The following is a 16,328-nucleotide window of genomic DNA, read 5'->3' on the forward strand; positions in this document are numbered from 1 at the left end:
CTGTGGGAGGAGGGGCTGTCAGCGCTGGGAACAAGAAGGGAGAACTGCAGTGGTGGCTCTTATTGGAAACTCATTATACTGATCCAAACTCCAATCATACATAGACTGAGACCAGACACCAGATAATCTGAGAGCAGCCACCCCAGCAGAGAGGAGATAGGGATAGCAAGAAACAGCAAGCAAAGCGCAAAAAGAAAAGTGGAGGTTTTTTGGAGTTGTACTGAACATAGAAGGGGGAAGGGCAGAGCTCAGGCCCTGAGGCTCATATGCAAATCCCAAAGAAAAACTGATCTCTCTGCCCCCTGGACTTTTCCTTAATGGCCCTAGTTGCTTTGTCTCTTAGCATTTCCATAACCCATTAGATCTGCCAGGACGGCCCTTTTTTTTCCTTATCTTTTTTTTTTTCTTTTTCTAAAACAATTACTGTAAGAAGCCCAATACAGAAAGCCTCAAAACTTGCAATTTGGGCAGGTCAAGACAAGGCAGAAACTAAGAGAGCTTTGAGACAAAAGGCAATAATCCAGTGGCTGAGAAAATTCACTAAACACCACAACTTCCCAAGAAAAGGGTGGTGTCCACTCAGCAGACTGGGAGCCTCCCTACACAGCCCTGAAGCGCAGAACTGCCCTGGGGGGACGGCACTCACCTGTGACATAGCACAGTCATCCCTCAACAGAGGACCAGGGGGTGCACAGCCTGGAAGAGGGACCACTCGCAAGTCTCCAGGGGGCTATACCAAGGACTTGTGGGTCAGTGCAGAGACAAACTGTGGCAGGACTAAACTGAAAGATAATACTATTGCAGCAGCTTTAAAACTCCAGGAACACCAGGGAGATTTGATTGTTAGAGCCACCCCCCCTCCCTGACCGCCCAGACACATGCCCCATATACAGGGCGGGCAATACCAACTACACACGCAAGCTTGGTACACCAACTGGACCCACAAGACTCACTCCCCCACTCACCACAAAGGCAAAGCAGGAGAGAACTGGCTTGAGGGGAACAGGTGGCTCGTGGACGCCACCTGCTGGTTAGTTAGAGAAAGTGTACTCCATGAAGCTGTAGATCAGACAAATTAGAGATAAGGATTTCAATTGGTCTACAAATCCTAAAAGAACCCTACAAGTTCAGCAAATGCCAAGAGGCCAAAAACAACAGAAGATTTTAAAGCATATGAAAAAACCAGATGATATGGATAACCCAAGCCCAAGCACCCGAATCAAAAGATCAGAGGAGACACAGTACCTAGAGCAACTAATCAAAGAAATAAAGATGAATGATGAGCTCATGGCACAGGATACAAAGGACATGAAGAAGAGCATGGCACAGGATATAAAGGACATCAACAACACCCTAGAAGAGCATAAAGAAGGCATTGCAAGACTAAATTAAAAAATAGATGATCTTATGGAAATTAAAGAAACCGTTGACCAAATTAAAAAGATTCTGGATACTCATAGTACAAGACTAGAAGTGAAAAATGCAATCAGTTACCTGGAGAAGACGGAACGGAAATGAAGCACAAAAGAAAGAATGGGGAAAAAAATCTAAAAAATCGAAACAGACCTCAGGGATATGATAGATAATATAAAACATCCAAATATAAGACTCATTGGTTTTCCAGAAGGGGAAGAAAAGGGTAAAGGTCTAGGAAGAGTATTCAAAGAAATTCTTGGGGAAAACTTCCCAAATCTTCTAAACACCATAAATACACAAACCATAAATACCCAGAGAACTCCAGATAGAATAAATCCAAATAAACCCACTCCGAGACATATTCTGATCACACTGTCAAATACAGAAGAGAAGGAACAAGTTCTGAAAGCAGCAAGAGAAAAGCAATTCACCACATACAAAGGAAACAGCGTAAGACTAAGTAGTGACTACTCAGCAGCCACCATGGAGGTGAGAAGGCAGTGGTATGACATATTTAAAATTCTGAGTGAGAAAAGTTTCCAACCAAGAATACTTTATCCAGCAAAGCTCTCCTTCAAATTTGAGGGAGAGCTTAAATTTTTCACAGACAAACAAATGCTGAGAGAATTTGCTAACAAGAGACCTGCCCTACTGGAGATACTCAAGGGAGCCCTACAGACAGAGAAACAAAGAAAGGAGAGAGAGACATGGAGAAAGATTCAGTACTAAAGAGATTCGGTGTGGGTACATTAAAGGATATTAATAGAGAGAGTGAAAAATATATACGACAAACATAAACCAAAGGATAAGATGGCTGATTCAAGAAATGCCTTCACGGTTATAACGCTGAATGTAAATGGATTAAACTCCACAATTAAAAGATATAGATTCACAGAATGGATCAAAAAAAATGAACCATCAATATGCTGCAAACAAGAGACTCATCTTAGACACAGGGACACAAAGAAATGGAAAGTGAAAGGATGGAAAAAAATATTTCATGCTAGCTACAGCCAAAAGAAAGCAGGTGTAGCAATATTAATCCCAGATAAAATAGACTTTAAATGCAGGGATGTTTTGAGAGACAAAGAAGGCCACTACATACTAATAAATGGGACAATTCAACAAGAAGAAATAACAATCATAAATGTTTATGCACCCAATCAAGCTGCCACAAAATACACGAGAGAAACACTGGCAGAACTAAAGGAAGCAATTGATGTTTCCACAATAATTGTGGGAGACTTTAACACATCACTCTCTCCTATAGATAGATCAACCAGACAGAAGACCAATAAGGAAACTGAAAACCTAAACAATCTGATAAATGAATTGGATTTAACAGACATATATAGAACATTACATCCCAAATCACCAGAATACACATTCTTCTCTAGTGCTCACGGAACTTTCTCCAGAATAGATCATATGCTGGGATATAAAACAAGCCTCATAAATTTAAAAGATTGAAATTATTCAAAGCACATTCTCTGACCACAAATGGAATACAATTAGAAGTCAATAACCATCAGAGACTTAGAAAATTCACAAATACCTGGAGGTTAAACAACACACACTCCTAAACAATCAGTGGGTTAAAGAAGAAATAGCAAGAGAAATTGCTAAATATATAGAGACAAATGAAAATGAGAACACAACATACCAAAGACTATGGGATGCAGCAAAAGCAGTACTGAGGGGGAAATTTATAGCACTAAACGCATATATTAAAAAGGAAGAAAGAGCGAAAATCAAAGAACTAATGGATCAACTGAAGAAGCTAGAAAATGAACAGCAAACCAATCCTAAACCAAGTAGAAGAAAAGAAATAACAAGGATTAAAGCAGAAATAAATGACATAGAGAACAAAAAAACAATAGAGAAGATAAATATCACCAAAACTTGGTTCTTTGAGAAGACCAACAAGATTGACAAGCTCCTAGCTAGACTGACAAAATCAAAAAGAGAGAAGACCCATATAAACAAAATAATGAATGAAAAAGGTGACATTACTGCAGATCCTGAAGAAATTAAAAAAATTATAAGAGGATGCTATGAACAACTGTATGCCAACAAACTGGATAATGTAGAGGAAATGGACAATTTCCTGGAAACATATGAACAACATAGACTGACCAGAGAAGAAATAGAAGACCTCAACCAACACATCACAAGCAAAGAGATCCAATCAGTCATCAAAAAGCTTCCCACAAATAAATGCCCAGGGCCAGATGGGTTCACAGGGGAATTCTACCAAACTTTCCAGAAAGAACTGACACCAATCTTACTCAAACTCTTTCAAAACATTGAAGAAAATGGAACACTACCTAACTCATTTTATGAAGCTAACATCAATCTAATACCAAAACCAGGCAAAGATGCTACAAAAAAGGAAAACTACCGGCCAATCTCCCTAATGAATATAGATGCAAAAATCCTCAACAAAATACTTGCAAATCGAATGTGAAGACACATTAAAAACATCATACACCATGATCAAGTGGGGTTCATTCCAGGCATGCAAGGATGGTTCAACATAAGAAATTCAATCAATGTATTACAACACATTAACAAATCAAAAGGGAAAAATCAAATGATCATCTCAATAGATCCTGAAAAAGCATTTGACAAAATCCAACATCCCTTTTTGATAAAAACACTTCAAAAGGTAGGAATTGAAGGAAACTTCCTCAATATGATAAAGAGCATATATGAAAAATCCACAGCCAGCACAGTACTCAATGGTGAGAGACTGAAAGCCTTCCCTCTAAGATCAGGAACAAGACAAGGATGCCCACTATCACCACTGTTATTCAAAATTGTGCTGGAAGTGCTTGCCAGGGCAATCTGTCAAGACAAAGAAATAAAAGGCATCCAAATTGGAAAGGAAGAAGTAAAACTGTCATTGTTTGCAGATGATATGATCTTATACCTGGAAAACCCCGAGAAATCGACGATACAGCTACTAGAGCTAACAAAAAAAATTAGCAAAGTAGCACGATACAAGATTAATGCGCATAAGTCAGTAATGTTTCTATATGTTAGAAATGAACAAACTGAAGAGACACTCAAGAAAAAGATACCATTTTCAATAGCAACTAAAAAAATCAAGTACCTAGGAATAAACTTAACAAAAGATATAAAAGACCTATACAAAGAAAACTACACAATTCTACTAAAAGAAATAAAAGGGGACCTTAAAAGATGGAAAAATATTTCATGTTCATGGATAGGAAGGCTAAATGTCATTAAGATGTCAATTCTACCCAAACTCATCTACAGATTTAATGCAATCCCAATCAAAATTCCAACAACCTACTTTGCAGACTTGGAAAAGCTAGTTATCAAATTTATTTGGAAAGGGAAGATGCTTCGAATTGCTAAAGACACTCTAAAAAAGAAAAACCAAGTGGGAGGACTTACACTCCCTGACTTTGAAGCTTATTATAAAGCCACAGTTTTCAAAACAGCATGGTACTGGCACAAAGATAGACATATAGATCAATGGAATCGAATTGAAAATTCAGAGATAGACCTTCAGATCTATGGCCGACTGATCTTTGATAAGGCCCCCAAAGTCACTGAACTGGGTCATAAGGGTCTTTTCAACAAATGGGGCTGGGAGAGTTGGATATCCATATCCAAAAGAATGAAAGAGGACCCCTACCTCACACCCTACACAAAAATTAACTCAAAATGGACCAAAGATCTCAATATAAAAGAAAGTACCATAAAACTCCTAGAAGATAATGTAGGAAATATCTTCAAGACCTTGTATTAGGCAGCCACTTCCTAGACTTTACACCCAAAGCACAAGCAACAAAAGAAAAAATGGATAAATGGGAACTCCTCAAGCTTAGAAGTTTCTGTACCTCAAAGGAATTTCTCAAAAAGTTAAAGAGGCAGCCAACTCAATGGGAAAAAATTTTTGGAAACCACGTATCTGACAAAAGACTGATATCTTGCATATATAAAGAAATCCTACAACTCAATGGCTATAGTTCAGTCCAATTATAAAATGGGCAAAAGATATGAAAAGACAGTTCTCTGAAGAGGAAATACAAATGGCCAAGAAACACATGAAAAAATGTTCAGCTTCACTAGCTATTAGAGAGATGCAAATTAAGACCACAATGAGATACCATCTCACACCAATTAGAATGGCTGCCATTAAACAAACAGGAAACTACAAATGCTGGAGGGGTTGTGGAGAAATTGGAACTCTTATTCATTGTTGGTGGGACTGTATAATGGTTCAGCCACTCTGGAAGTCAGTCTGGCAGTTCCTTAGAAAACTAGATATAGAGTTAGTGTTAGATCCAGTGATTGCACTTCTCGGTATATACCCAGAAGATCGGAAAGCAGTGACACAAACAGATATCTGCATGCCAATGTTCACAGCAGCATTACTCACAATTGCCAAGAGATGGAAACAACACAAATGTCCTTCAACAGATGAGTGGATCAATAAAATGTGGTATATACACACGATGGAATACTACACGGCAGTAAGAAGGAACGATCTCGTGAAACATAAGACAACATGGATGAACTTTGAAGACATAATGCTGAGCGAAAGAAGCCAGACACAAAAAGACAAATATTATATGCTACCACTAATGTGAACTTTGAAAAATGTAAAACAAATGGTTTATAATGTAGAATGTAGGGGAACTGGCAATAGGGAGTAATTAAGGAAGGGGGAACAATAATCCAATAAGAACAGATAAGCTATTGTGGGTAAATTTAACATTCTGGGAAGGCCCAGGAATGACTATGGTCTGCTAATTTCTGATGGGTATAGTAGGAACAAGTTCACAGAAATGCTGCTATATTAGGTTACTTTCTTGGGGTAGAGTAGGAACATGTTGGAAGTAAAGTAGTTAGCTTAGGTTAGTTGTCTTTTTCTTTCTCCCTTGTTATGGTCTCTCTGAAATGTTCTTTTATTGCATGTTTTTTTAAATTTTTAAATTTTTTTTATTTTTCATACAGTTGATTAAAAAAAAAGTTTAAAAACAAAAATATGCAGAGTCCACTTGAGGAGCTGGTGGAGAATGCAGGGGTATTGGCCTGCCCCATCGCAATGGTTGCTAACATGCCCACAGATACAGGGGACTGGTGGTTTGATGGGCTGAGCCCTCTACCACAGGATTTGTCCTTGGGAAGACTGTTGCTGCAAAGGAGAGGCTAGGCCTCCCTATAATTGTGCCTAAGAGCCTCCTTCCGAATGCCTCTTTGTTGCTCAGATGTGGCCCTCTCTCTAGCTAAGCCAACTTGGCAGGTGAAATCACTGCCCTCCCCCCTACGTGGGATCAGACACCCAGGGGACTGAATCTTCCTGGCAATGTGGAATATGACTCCCGGAGGAATTCAGACCTGGCATCGTGGGATGGAGAACATCTTCTTGACCAAAAGGGGGATGTGAATGGAAATGAAATAAACTTCAGTGGCAGAGAGATTCCAAAAGGAACCGAGAGGTCACTCTGGTGGGCACTCTTAAGCACAATATAGACAACCCTTTTTAGGTTCTAATGAATTGAGGTAGCTGGTGGTAGATACCTGGAACTATCAAACTACAAGCCAGAACCCATGAATCTTGAAGACAATTGTATAAAAATGTAGCTTATGTGGGGTGACAATGGGATGGGAAAGCCATAAGGACCACACTCCACTTTGTCTAGTTTATGGATGGATGAGCAGAAAAATAGGGGAAGGAAACAAACAAACAAACAAACAGACAAAGGCACCCAGTGTTCTTTTTTACTTTAATTGCTCTTTTTCACTTTAATTATTATTCTTGTTATTTTTGTGCGTGTGGTATGAAGGTGTCTGGGATTGATTTTGGTGATGAACGTACAACTATGTAATGGTACTGTGAACAATCGAATGTACGATCTGTTTTGTATGACTGCATGGTATGTGAATATATCTCAATAAAATGAATATTAAAAAAAATGGCTAGAATAAATTCATTCACTTGGGATCTTATAAATTTCTTGTAAGTAGATCCAGATAAAACGGAAATGAAAACTAAAGTTATGAATTATTTAGCAATGAAGACAGAGTACTACATACCACAGAAGACAATTTATTGCCTTAAATGTAAATTTTAGAAAATCTGAAGCAAGAGCAACCCATGGCATTAGCCACATTCATAATTCTGCCTTTAGATTATTTATGGTCCATGAAGACATTTATCTTGCATCTGGGTCTAGCTATCTGTTTGATGCCTATGGCAGTTCCACAAAGCATGAGTTGCCATCATGTTAATTAGAAGTTTGCTTTGAATTATTTTAACAAAGTATATAATGCCAATATGAAAGTCTGACAAAGAAAACACACAGAGAAAATCACAGAACAATTAAAAATATGAATACTGATGCAGAAATATTTAATAAAACATTATTGAACGGAATTCTATTATACCTTATAAGGACAACACTGTATGACAAGTAGGGTTGTTCAGGGAAGGATGTTTAATATTGGGAAATTGTTGCTCATTTTATGAATAAAATCATATGATCAAATCATAGATGCTGACAAAAATCATTATCAATGCCTCTTAAAAATCCTTGTCACAATAATAAATATGAAGCGTAAACCAAAATCAAGCACCACAATTCACTTGAAACATCAGAAGCCTTCCCTTTAAAGTCTAGAACAATTCAAGAAAGTCAAAAGTTTGGGAAAAGTTTTGGAAATGAGGTGTGATGGTTTGGACTGTATGGACCCCCAAAAAGTATGTTCTTTTAAAGTTAATCCATTCCCGTGGGTGAGGGACCATTAAAAGTAGGATCTTTTGGTGAGTAGGATCTTAAGATGTGACCCACCTCATTCAGGGTGGGTCTTAATACTCCTACTGGAAACTTTTATAAGAGAATGAAATTCAGACAAAGAGAGAAACAGCCACTGAAGCAAGAAGCTGGAAGCAATGAAACCTGGAAGAAAAGGGAGAGACCAGCAGACACCACCATGTGACTTGCCATGTGACAGAGGAGTCCAGGATCTCTGGCAGCTGGTCCTCAGGAAGAAAGCATCACCTTATGATGCCTTGATTTGGATATTTTTCTCAGATTCAAAACTGTGAGCTTGTAAGTTCATAAATGCCCATTGCTAAAAGCCAACCCATTTCATGTTATCTGTATTTCAGGAGCCTAGCAGACTAAAACAGGAGCAAAAACACTGCCATTATATTTAGATAGGATTGCATGTCTAGAAATCCCAAGGGAATAATTTTTAAATATAACAACAAAAGATTCCAGTATGCTCAGTTTTTAAATTAATTATATAAAATATTTAAATTAATATATAAAATGAATAGCTTTCTGGTATATAAACAATATACCAGAAACCAGTTAACAGCTATTTAACTGTTATTTTAAAAATAACCAGTTAAAATATTTTGGAATTCAATGACATTTATAGAAGTAAAAAATGTTACATACATGGTAATAAATGATAAGAAATGCCAGGAGCTTGGAAACAAAGTAATAAAATACTATTGAGAGCCAAATAAAAAATTTGAATAAATGAGAAAGTATACTTATTCCTAGATGCAAGGCTCCATTTTACAGTTGCCAATTCTTCCTCAATTGCTCCATTAATGTATTTTGATAAATAAAATGAAAGATTAATAAACTGAAAACAAACTTGATTTGGAAAAATTTACAAGAAAATTATAAAAATGAAAAATATTAGGAGTACTATTTCTGAGAGATTTGAACACCTATTATAAAATTCTAGTGGTAAAATGAAACAAGAATTAAAAATGAACCATGAGCAGCAGTTATTTATTTCAGTTTGCAAAATTAACATTTTTAAAACTACAGAATATTTTCCTTACTTTGTGATATTCTTTAATAATTTTCATTCTTATATTCAGATACTTCTGTTGCTCTTCTTTGGGGGGTATTTTTTTTTATTGTGGTAAAATACACATAACATAAAATTTACTATTAGTAACATTTGCTATTCCATGAAATTTTGATGAAAATTTAAGGTCCCTAAGTGACTACAGTCAAGAGATAAAAAACATTAAATATATTTATGTTTTTCCAGAATTTAATACAAATATTAACATATGTATACTGTACATCATACACCTTTATCTTATCACAGTCTACTTTCGTATAATACAGTTTCACATGTAATGTAAAACTTTAGAATAGTGTACTTCCATTCCCACCTTCCCTTCTTTGTGTTAGTACTTTTTACATTTAAATATGTTATAGACCTTAACATATGCAGTTATTATTTTTTGTTTTAAACTGTCAATTATCCTTTACAGAGACAAAAGTAAGGAAAAACTCACATTTATCTTTACGCACAGATTATGATTTCCAGCCCTTACGTGCCTCTGTGTGGATACACATTTTTACACAGTATCAATTTTCTGCTACCTGAAGACCTTCCTTTAACATTTCTTGTAGTTCAGACATTCTGACAATTTGCTCAACTTTTTTTGGTCTGAAAAAGTCCCCATTTTGATTACACTTTTGGAAGATATTTTCACTGCATACAGAATTCTGGATTGAACGTTTTAAGAGATATTAAAAATGGAGCAATATATTGCTCCATTGTTTCTGGTTTGCAATAGTTTCTAATGAGATGTCTGCTGCCATTCTTATTTTTTTCCTTTGTATTTATAGTTTTTTTTAATTCTTTGACTGCCTTCAAGATTTCTTCTTGATCTTAGGTTTCAAGAGTTTGACTTGATGTTTTTCTTTGTATTTATTCTGATCTTCTTGGATATGTGGGTTTTTTTTTATTATTTTGAAAAACTCTTGGCCATTATGCTTTCAAATAATTATTCTGCTGGGTTCTCTCTCTTTTCCTTCTTGGAAAATAATTGCATATTATTAAACCACACTCATATTTTCCCACACCTCTTGACCTCTTGGATGTTCTTTTCTTCTTCTTCTTCTACTTCTTCTTCTTATTATTATTATTATTATTCTCATTATTATTATTATTTTGCTCTGGTTACTCGTTGTGTTTCAGTTTGGATACTTTTTATTGCCCTACCTTCAAATTCACAGATTTGATTTTATCTGTGTCCAGTCTGCTTGTAAGCCTGTCAAAGGAATCCTTCATCCATGATATGGTGTTTTTTTCGTTTTCAGAATTTCCAATTAATTGTTGTCTTTTATATCACTTCTCTCTGCTGAAATTGCACATGCTGTTTGAACGTATTATCCACAATTTCCACTAGATCCTTTAACATATACATTACAGTTTTTTTTTTTTAACTCTCTTTCTGATAATTCCAACTTCTGGGCCTACTCCTGATCTGAATTTTTTCTCTTGACAATATTTTCATGTTTCTCATACTTTTTCTTTGAACACCAGACAGACATTGGTCATAAAATAACAGTAAAACCTGATATAATGTGTCAGAAATATTACTTTTTTGAGACAATTCACAGGGGTGGTGGTAGAAGGAGCAGAGATGGAAGGTGAGTCAATTAGGAGTTTGAGGTGAGTTTGTTTTTTTTCTAAATTATCTGACTTTGTTTAGCATACAAATAGTTTATCCTGTTAATAAATTAATATGCACAGTTGTCAAAAAATTTGGGTGCTTTCCAAAGAAAATGTTTCTTTCTGGAGGTTTACACTAAAGTGTAAGTAGAAACATTTAAACAGCTTTCTTTATAATTTTCAAATTCAGAAGTGTGGTAACATCAATTTTTTGAAGAATAGAGTCTCTTTCTCTGTAATTCATGATTAAGATAGTTTGAGTTATAAGAGTTTCAGATGCTATTTCAGTTCCGGCAAGCTACCAAACCTGACATTACAGAACTGACAGTTCAGAAATCACCTGATCCAATAAACTAATTGTACAGATAAGAATCCACTTACATTGTCAAAGATTACAAAAGCTAATGAGAGGCAGAGGCTGGACTACAAATCAGTTCTTAGGCTCCAGAAATATCTGTTTGGCTAAATAAGGCACATATATCACACAAAACTCTTGTCTTATCTAAAACAACCCTGGTTTTACTTTGCTTAACATTGGATTGAATTCTGATGGTTCTTTTGTAGGTCACAAACATACTTAGTCATTCCAACTCTTGCAGTTTATCACTGATCACTGATTGCCAGGGCCATTTATGCCTCTTTCCCCCCGGGATGTTTCAACTTTGGCAACTTTTCTTCCCATTCTTCTGTGCTCATAACAGACCTATGTCAAGGGTGTCTGTTCTTGTTTGAAATTCAACATTAGCAGAGGGAGCTAATGTGGTATCAATGTCTACAAAGCCATCAAAAGTTGAATTTGTAGCAGCTCATTCCAGTCAGAGTTATCACATATCCTTCTCCTTTCATTTGAACAGTCACTGGTTCCAAGACCAGCTTTTGGAAAGCAGTTGTGGATTATGTCAGGGGTATCAGTATTGCACATAGCAATGAAATTTCTCAGCATATCAAGCATATGCCATGTAATGTTTCACATGATGTACCATGATGATTTATTATGTCTCAGCCTACTGGCTGCACATAGCCATGCTGTAAACAGGCAAAAGGTTACACATTTGTTTTAATTTAAACCTCCCAGTGAGTGTGTGTAGCACATTTCATCAACAAGTAATAGAATATTCAAATTCTAGCAAGTCAGTTTCTCTTAGGAGCCATTTCCCAAACAACCTGCCAGATAGCAGTTCATTTTTTCAACTTTATTATTTGCAGGAAAGTTTCATACATAAAGGGAAATTTTGAATTTCCATATAAGTGATTCTAATTTTGTGCTACCTCTCAGTACTGCAGCAAAGGAAGACTAATGGACTATCGTTATATATTTATTTTTCTCCTGGGCAAACATCTCAGTAAGAGTGCATGTCTGATTTGGTTGCAGGTGATGGCTTATTAGATATGCCCCCATGGGCATATTTATTCAGAATACACCTCCAGTTTTTGAGCTCATCTTCAGCAAACAGAAGCCATTGTAGAGGCTTCATCTTTTAGCAATAGTGGCATGATATAGCAATCATGCTGAAAGCATTGCCTCTAGCCATGAAGATTGGACATTAACCCCCATCTAGAGTACAATTTCATTAGCCTTTTCTAAAAAGAAACAAACAAAACCAAGATACAGAAATATTATTTGCTCTGATCTGGCAAAATCATTCAAGCATCTCATTTACTAAGTTGACATGTTTGACTCCTCTCATTCTGCTACCAGTTTTGCTTCCCTTGGCTGCTAGTCTTTTTATCTTATCCTGATTTTCAAGAAACATACAGAATGTTGAAAAGAAAACTCGATATTCTTTGACCATTTCACTTTTTAGTTTTCTTTCTTATTCTCTAACTTTTAGTTCTGGAGAAATTATGAACTCACTGTATTTTCTCTTTACCACTACAACCAGCACTCTATGCATGAAGCATAAGAGAAAAGACATGCTTAACAGAATATTTTGATTCTAACAATGACAAGACTGAGGAGATCAGCGAATTTTAGCTAGCAAATTTTTTAGCAAAGTTTATGCTAAATTTCAAAGGAAGGGCTAATGTCAATAATCTTAATAATCAAGTAAAAAATACAATCCCTTTTTTGTCAAGGAATACTAATAACTTTGAGGTAGATGATTCTTTTATCAGACACTTAAGTCATTAGGTTTAAGATATAAAAATAATGAAACTGAGTGGGGGGAAATGTACTGATTTGAAATTATCTTTTTTAAAAATTTGGGTGGGAAATTAAGAACACTTGCAATTCAAGATTTAATGCATGAAATCCAGTAATGTCATTTTGTGTATTGCTTCTTTAATTGAAGGTGAATGTAGCAGTTGTTGGAAAGAATCCACACTCTGTAGCAGAACAACAAACCGCAAAAAGGTTGTCCTTGTGAAGTGATCTGTAACTTTGCACTTGATTTTTCCATCTTGGCTCATTCTCAACTGTTCCAGATTTGGGTTCTTAAAGACTTTTGTTCCAGTTTGCAAAAAAAAAAAAAAAAAACACCAGAAATGGACTGGCTTTTATAAAGCCAAGGGGTTATTTGGTTACAAAGGTACAGTCTTAAGTCCACAAAGTGTCCAAGGTAAGAGGGTACCTTCCCTGAAGAATGGCCATTGGCTGGAAAACTTCTGTTAATTTGGAAGGCTCATGGCTGGCGTCTGCTTGCCCCCCCCCCCCCCGTTATGTTTCAAAATGGCATTCTCCAAAATGTTGCTCTTGGGGCATTTTATCCTCTCTTAGCTGCAGCTCCTCTTCAAAATGTCACTCTCAGTTGCTCTCAGCTCTGTGTGTTCTTCCAAGTGTTCCTCTTGGCTGTAGCAAGCTTGCTCCTTGTCTAAGCTTATATGGTGCTCTAGTAAACTAATAAAGGCCCATACTGAATGGGCAGGACCACACCTCCATGGAAATTATCCAATCAGAGTCATCACCTACAGTTGGGTGGGTCACATCTCCATGGAAACACTCAGAGAACTACAATCTAATCAACACTAATACGTCTCCCCACATGAGATTGCATCAAAGCTAATGGCATTTTGGGGGACATAATACATTGAAACTAACACACTTCTTCAGCATTTCAGTAACTCTTTGTTGGTGGGAGGTGTTGGGATTGTTTCTCCACACATAAACTGATCTTTGACTTAAATCACTTTTATAATGAGAGAGCAGCTAGGATACGTTGCCACATCTTCTTCATTCTCCAAATCTTCCTTGGTCATGGAGAAGTTATCCCCACACAGGTAGGGGTAGAAATATGTCTCTGAGTCCTCCTCCTTCATATTGGAAGTCCTCCATCTCCACCTCATCATGAAACGCCACCACTGTCACTGGTCCTCAGTTTTCAGCAGGCCCCACCTGCCTATATCACAGAGGAAGTCCTTCCATGAACTCCTGCCGCCACCCCCACCAGTAGATTCTTCTTACTTATTACTAAGTGCAAGTCTTTTGTCTTGTCTTAGAGCAGGGTCTGGTCTGAGGCACAAGCAGGTTGCTTTCCCCTTCCTTAAGACAGACTGCTTTTGCTTCCTTTCAAAGAAGGGCTGGAATACAGGTAGGTTTTGTATGCTACCCCAGTGGCAGCTAATCACCACCTTGTATTCATGTAGGGTCTGGGGCTTGGATGGGCTTCTCTAGATACTCCTGCTCAAACCTCTAACACTGGCAGTAGGAAGGGCATCCCATAACTCATGCCTTGACTCTTGAGTACCAAGTAGAGGCATGTGGAAAAATGCTAGTAGAAAGTGGATACAGGCTCCCTTTGCATCTGGGATTCCCAGTGATTCTTAAATGTCCCACTAACCTATATTCTACCCATATAATACCTAACCTCTTATGTTCTTAAGAATTTCAAAAGTAAAAAGAAAACTTTTACAAAAGAATAAAATTGGGACAATAATGGAATCAGAGTTTGAATATTAACAAAGCACTAGTACATGATTTTATTATGACAATAAGTTTCCGTCCTGCCCATTTTTCAGGAAAAAATGTTAATATTTTTAAAAAAAATTTTAAATCCTATTTAATTTCCTATTTAAATTTAATCAAAATAATCAAATTACTAAATTTAAGTTCCTATTATTGGCAATAATCATTCCTACAACTCAAAACAAAAACTTTTTAAATTAATTTTCTAGTCACTATAACAATAGAAATATTTTGCCAGACCTACTGATAAAACATCTGTAAATCTTTAAATAAATTTAACCTTGATTTATATTTTGATAAAATAAGTGGTATAGAAATGTGAAGTTTTTAACTGTAATAGTAGACTCTAGCTCAGCTATAACAGCTTTGACATCATGTGTTTTGAGCCCTGTAGGTTCACTTGGGTTTATTAAATAAAACAACTGTATAAAACCAGTGTATCAGTTAATGATTGTATTCATCTATAATAGAAAGCCCCCCAAAACCTTTTTAAACTAGTGTGATCAAACTTTGCTGCATGTTAGAATTATTTGGGGAGCTTTAAAATAACCCAATGCCCAGGTTGCATACAATAACAAATCAATATCTCTGGGAACAAAACCCAGGTATCTCAAGTATTCAAAATTTTCCAGGTATTTCCAATTTGTAGCCAAGTTTAAGAGTCAGTTGCTTAAACAAGATAAAATGTCATTTCTCTCTCAGGTAAATAGCATTTGAGAGCAAATATGGCAGTTTTACAGCAGACTCAGGCTCCTATTTATCTCCAAGAGCCTAGTTTCCATCTTCAAAGTCATCTCATTGCCAAAAATATATACTAAAACTCCAGTGATTGTATTCTTGTTTCAAACAGGCAGTAGGAGAAAGCAGGAGGCAGAAAACGGGTTTGAGCCCCTTCCCTTTCCTAAATAAAGTCCCAACTAACACTACACTTACATGTAAGTGAACAAAAATCAGACATAACCATACCTACCAGTAATAATAATAATATTAATAATAATAATAATTATCTGGGAAATATGTTCTGCTAGCTGGTCATATTACCCAATCTTTTCCTACAAAGATGGCATTAAAGAGCACTCTTTTTAAACACCATGTTTAAAACATTACCAAAATGTTTCCATCTGCCCTCACATTGAATTACATGAAATAGTTGAAAATCATAAATTGAACTCACGGGTTTGCTGCAATGCCATTTTCTTTTATCATGTTTCCTAGCCGAAGTTAATGTTATTTTCTGTTTTCCTTATCAATTTCTTTGTTGAAAAAGACCTAGGTTTTTAAAAATCTCTATCCAAATGAACAGAGAAGTCAAAATTACTTTTCAAATGTGCCAACATATGGAGAAGATAGTTAGCAGTATGTCTGAAGACGTCCATGAATGTAGGCATAGCCTGAATATCTTATTATTTTTGATTGAGTTAATCAATCTCCCAGTGTATAGGTTAATGGCGGAAAGTAAGTGTATAGGTATTAGCCTAAAGTTCATCCAACTATTTTACCAGGACAGAAGTAATACATTTATTAATTCATCATG

At 36.3% G+C, this 16,328-nt stretch overlaps 1 pseudogene; it reads right to left on the bottom strand.

Annotated features, from left to right (window-relative positions):
• Positions 1-13,938: 13,938 nt before the first annotated feature.
• Positions 13,939-15,987, bottom strand: LOC119533025 (annotated as a pseudogene).
• Between the last annotated feature and the right edge of the window lie 341 nt (positions 15,988-16,328).

The sequence above is a fragment of the Choloepus didactylus genome, chromosome 4 (assembly GCF_015220235.1).
Source record: "Choloepus didactylus isolate mChoDid1 chromosome 4, mChoDid1.pri, whole genome shotgun sequence".
In the NCBI taxonomy this organism is placed as follows: domain Eukaryota; kingdom Metazoa; phylum Chordata; class Mammalia; order Pilosa; family Megalonychidae; genus Choloepus; species Choloepus didactylus.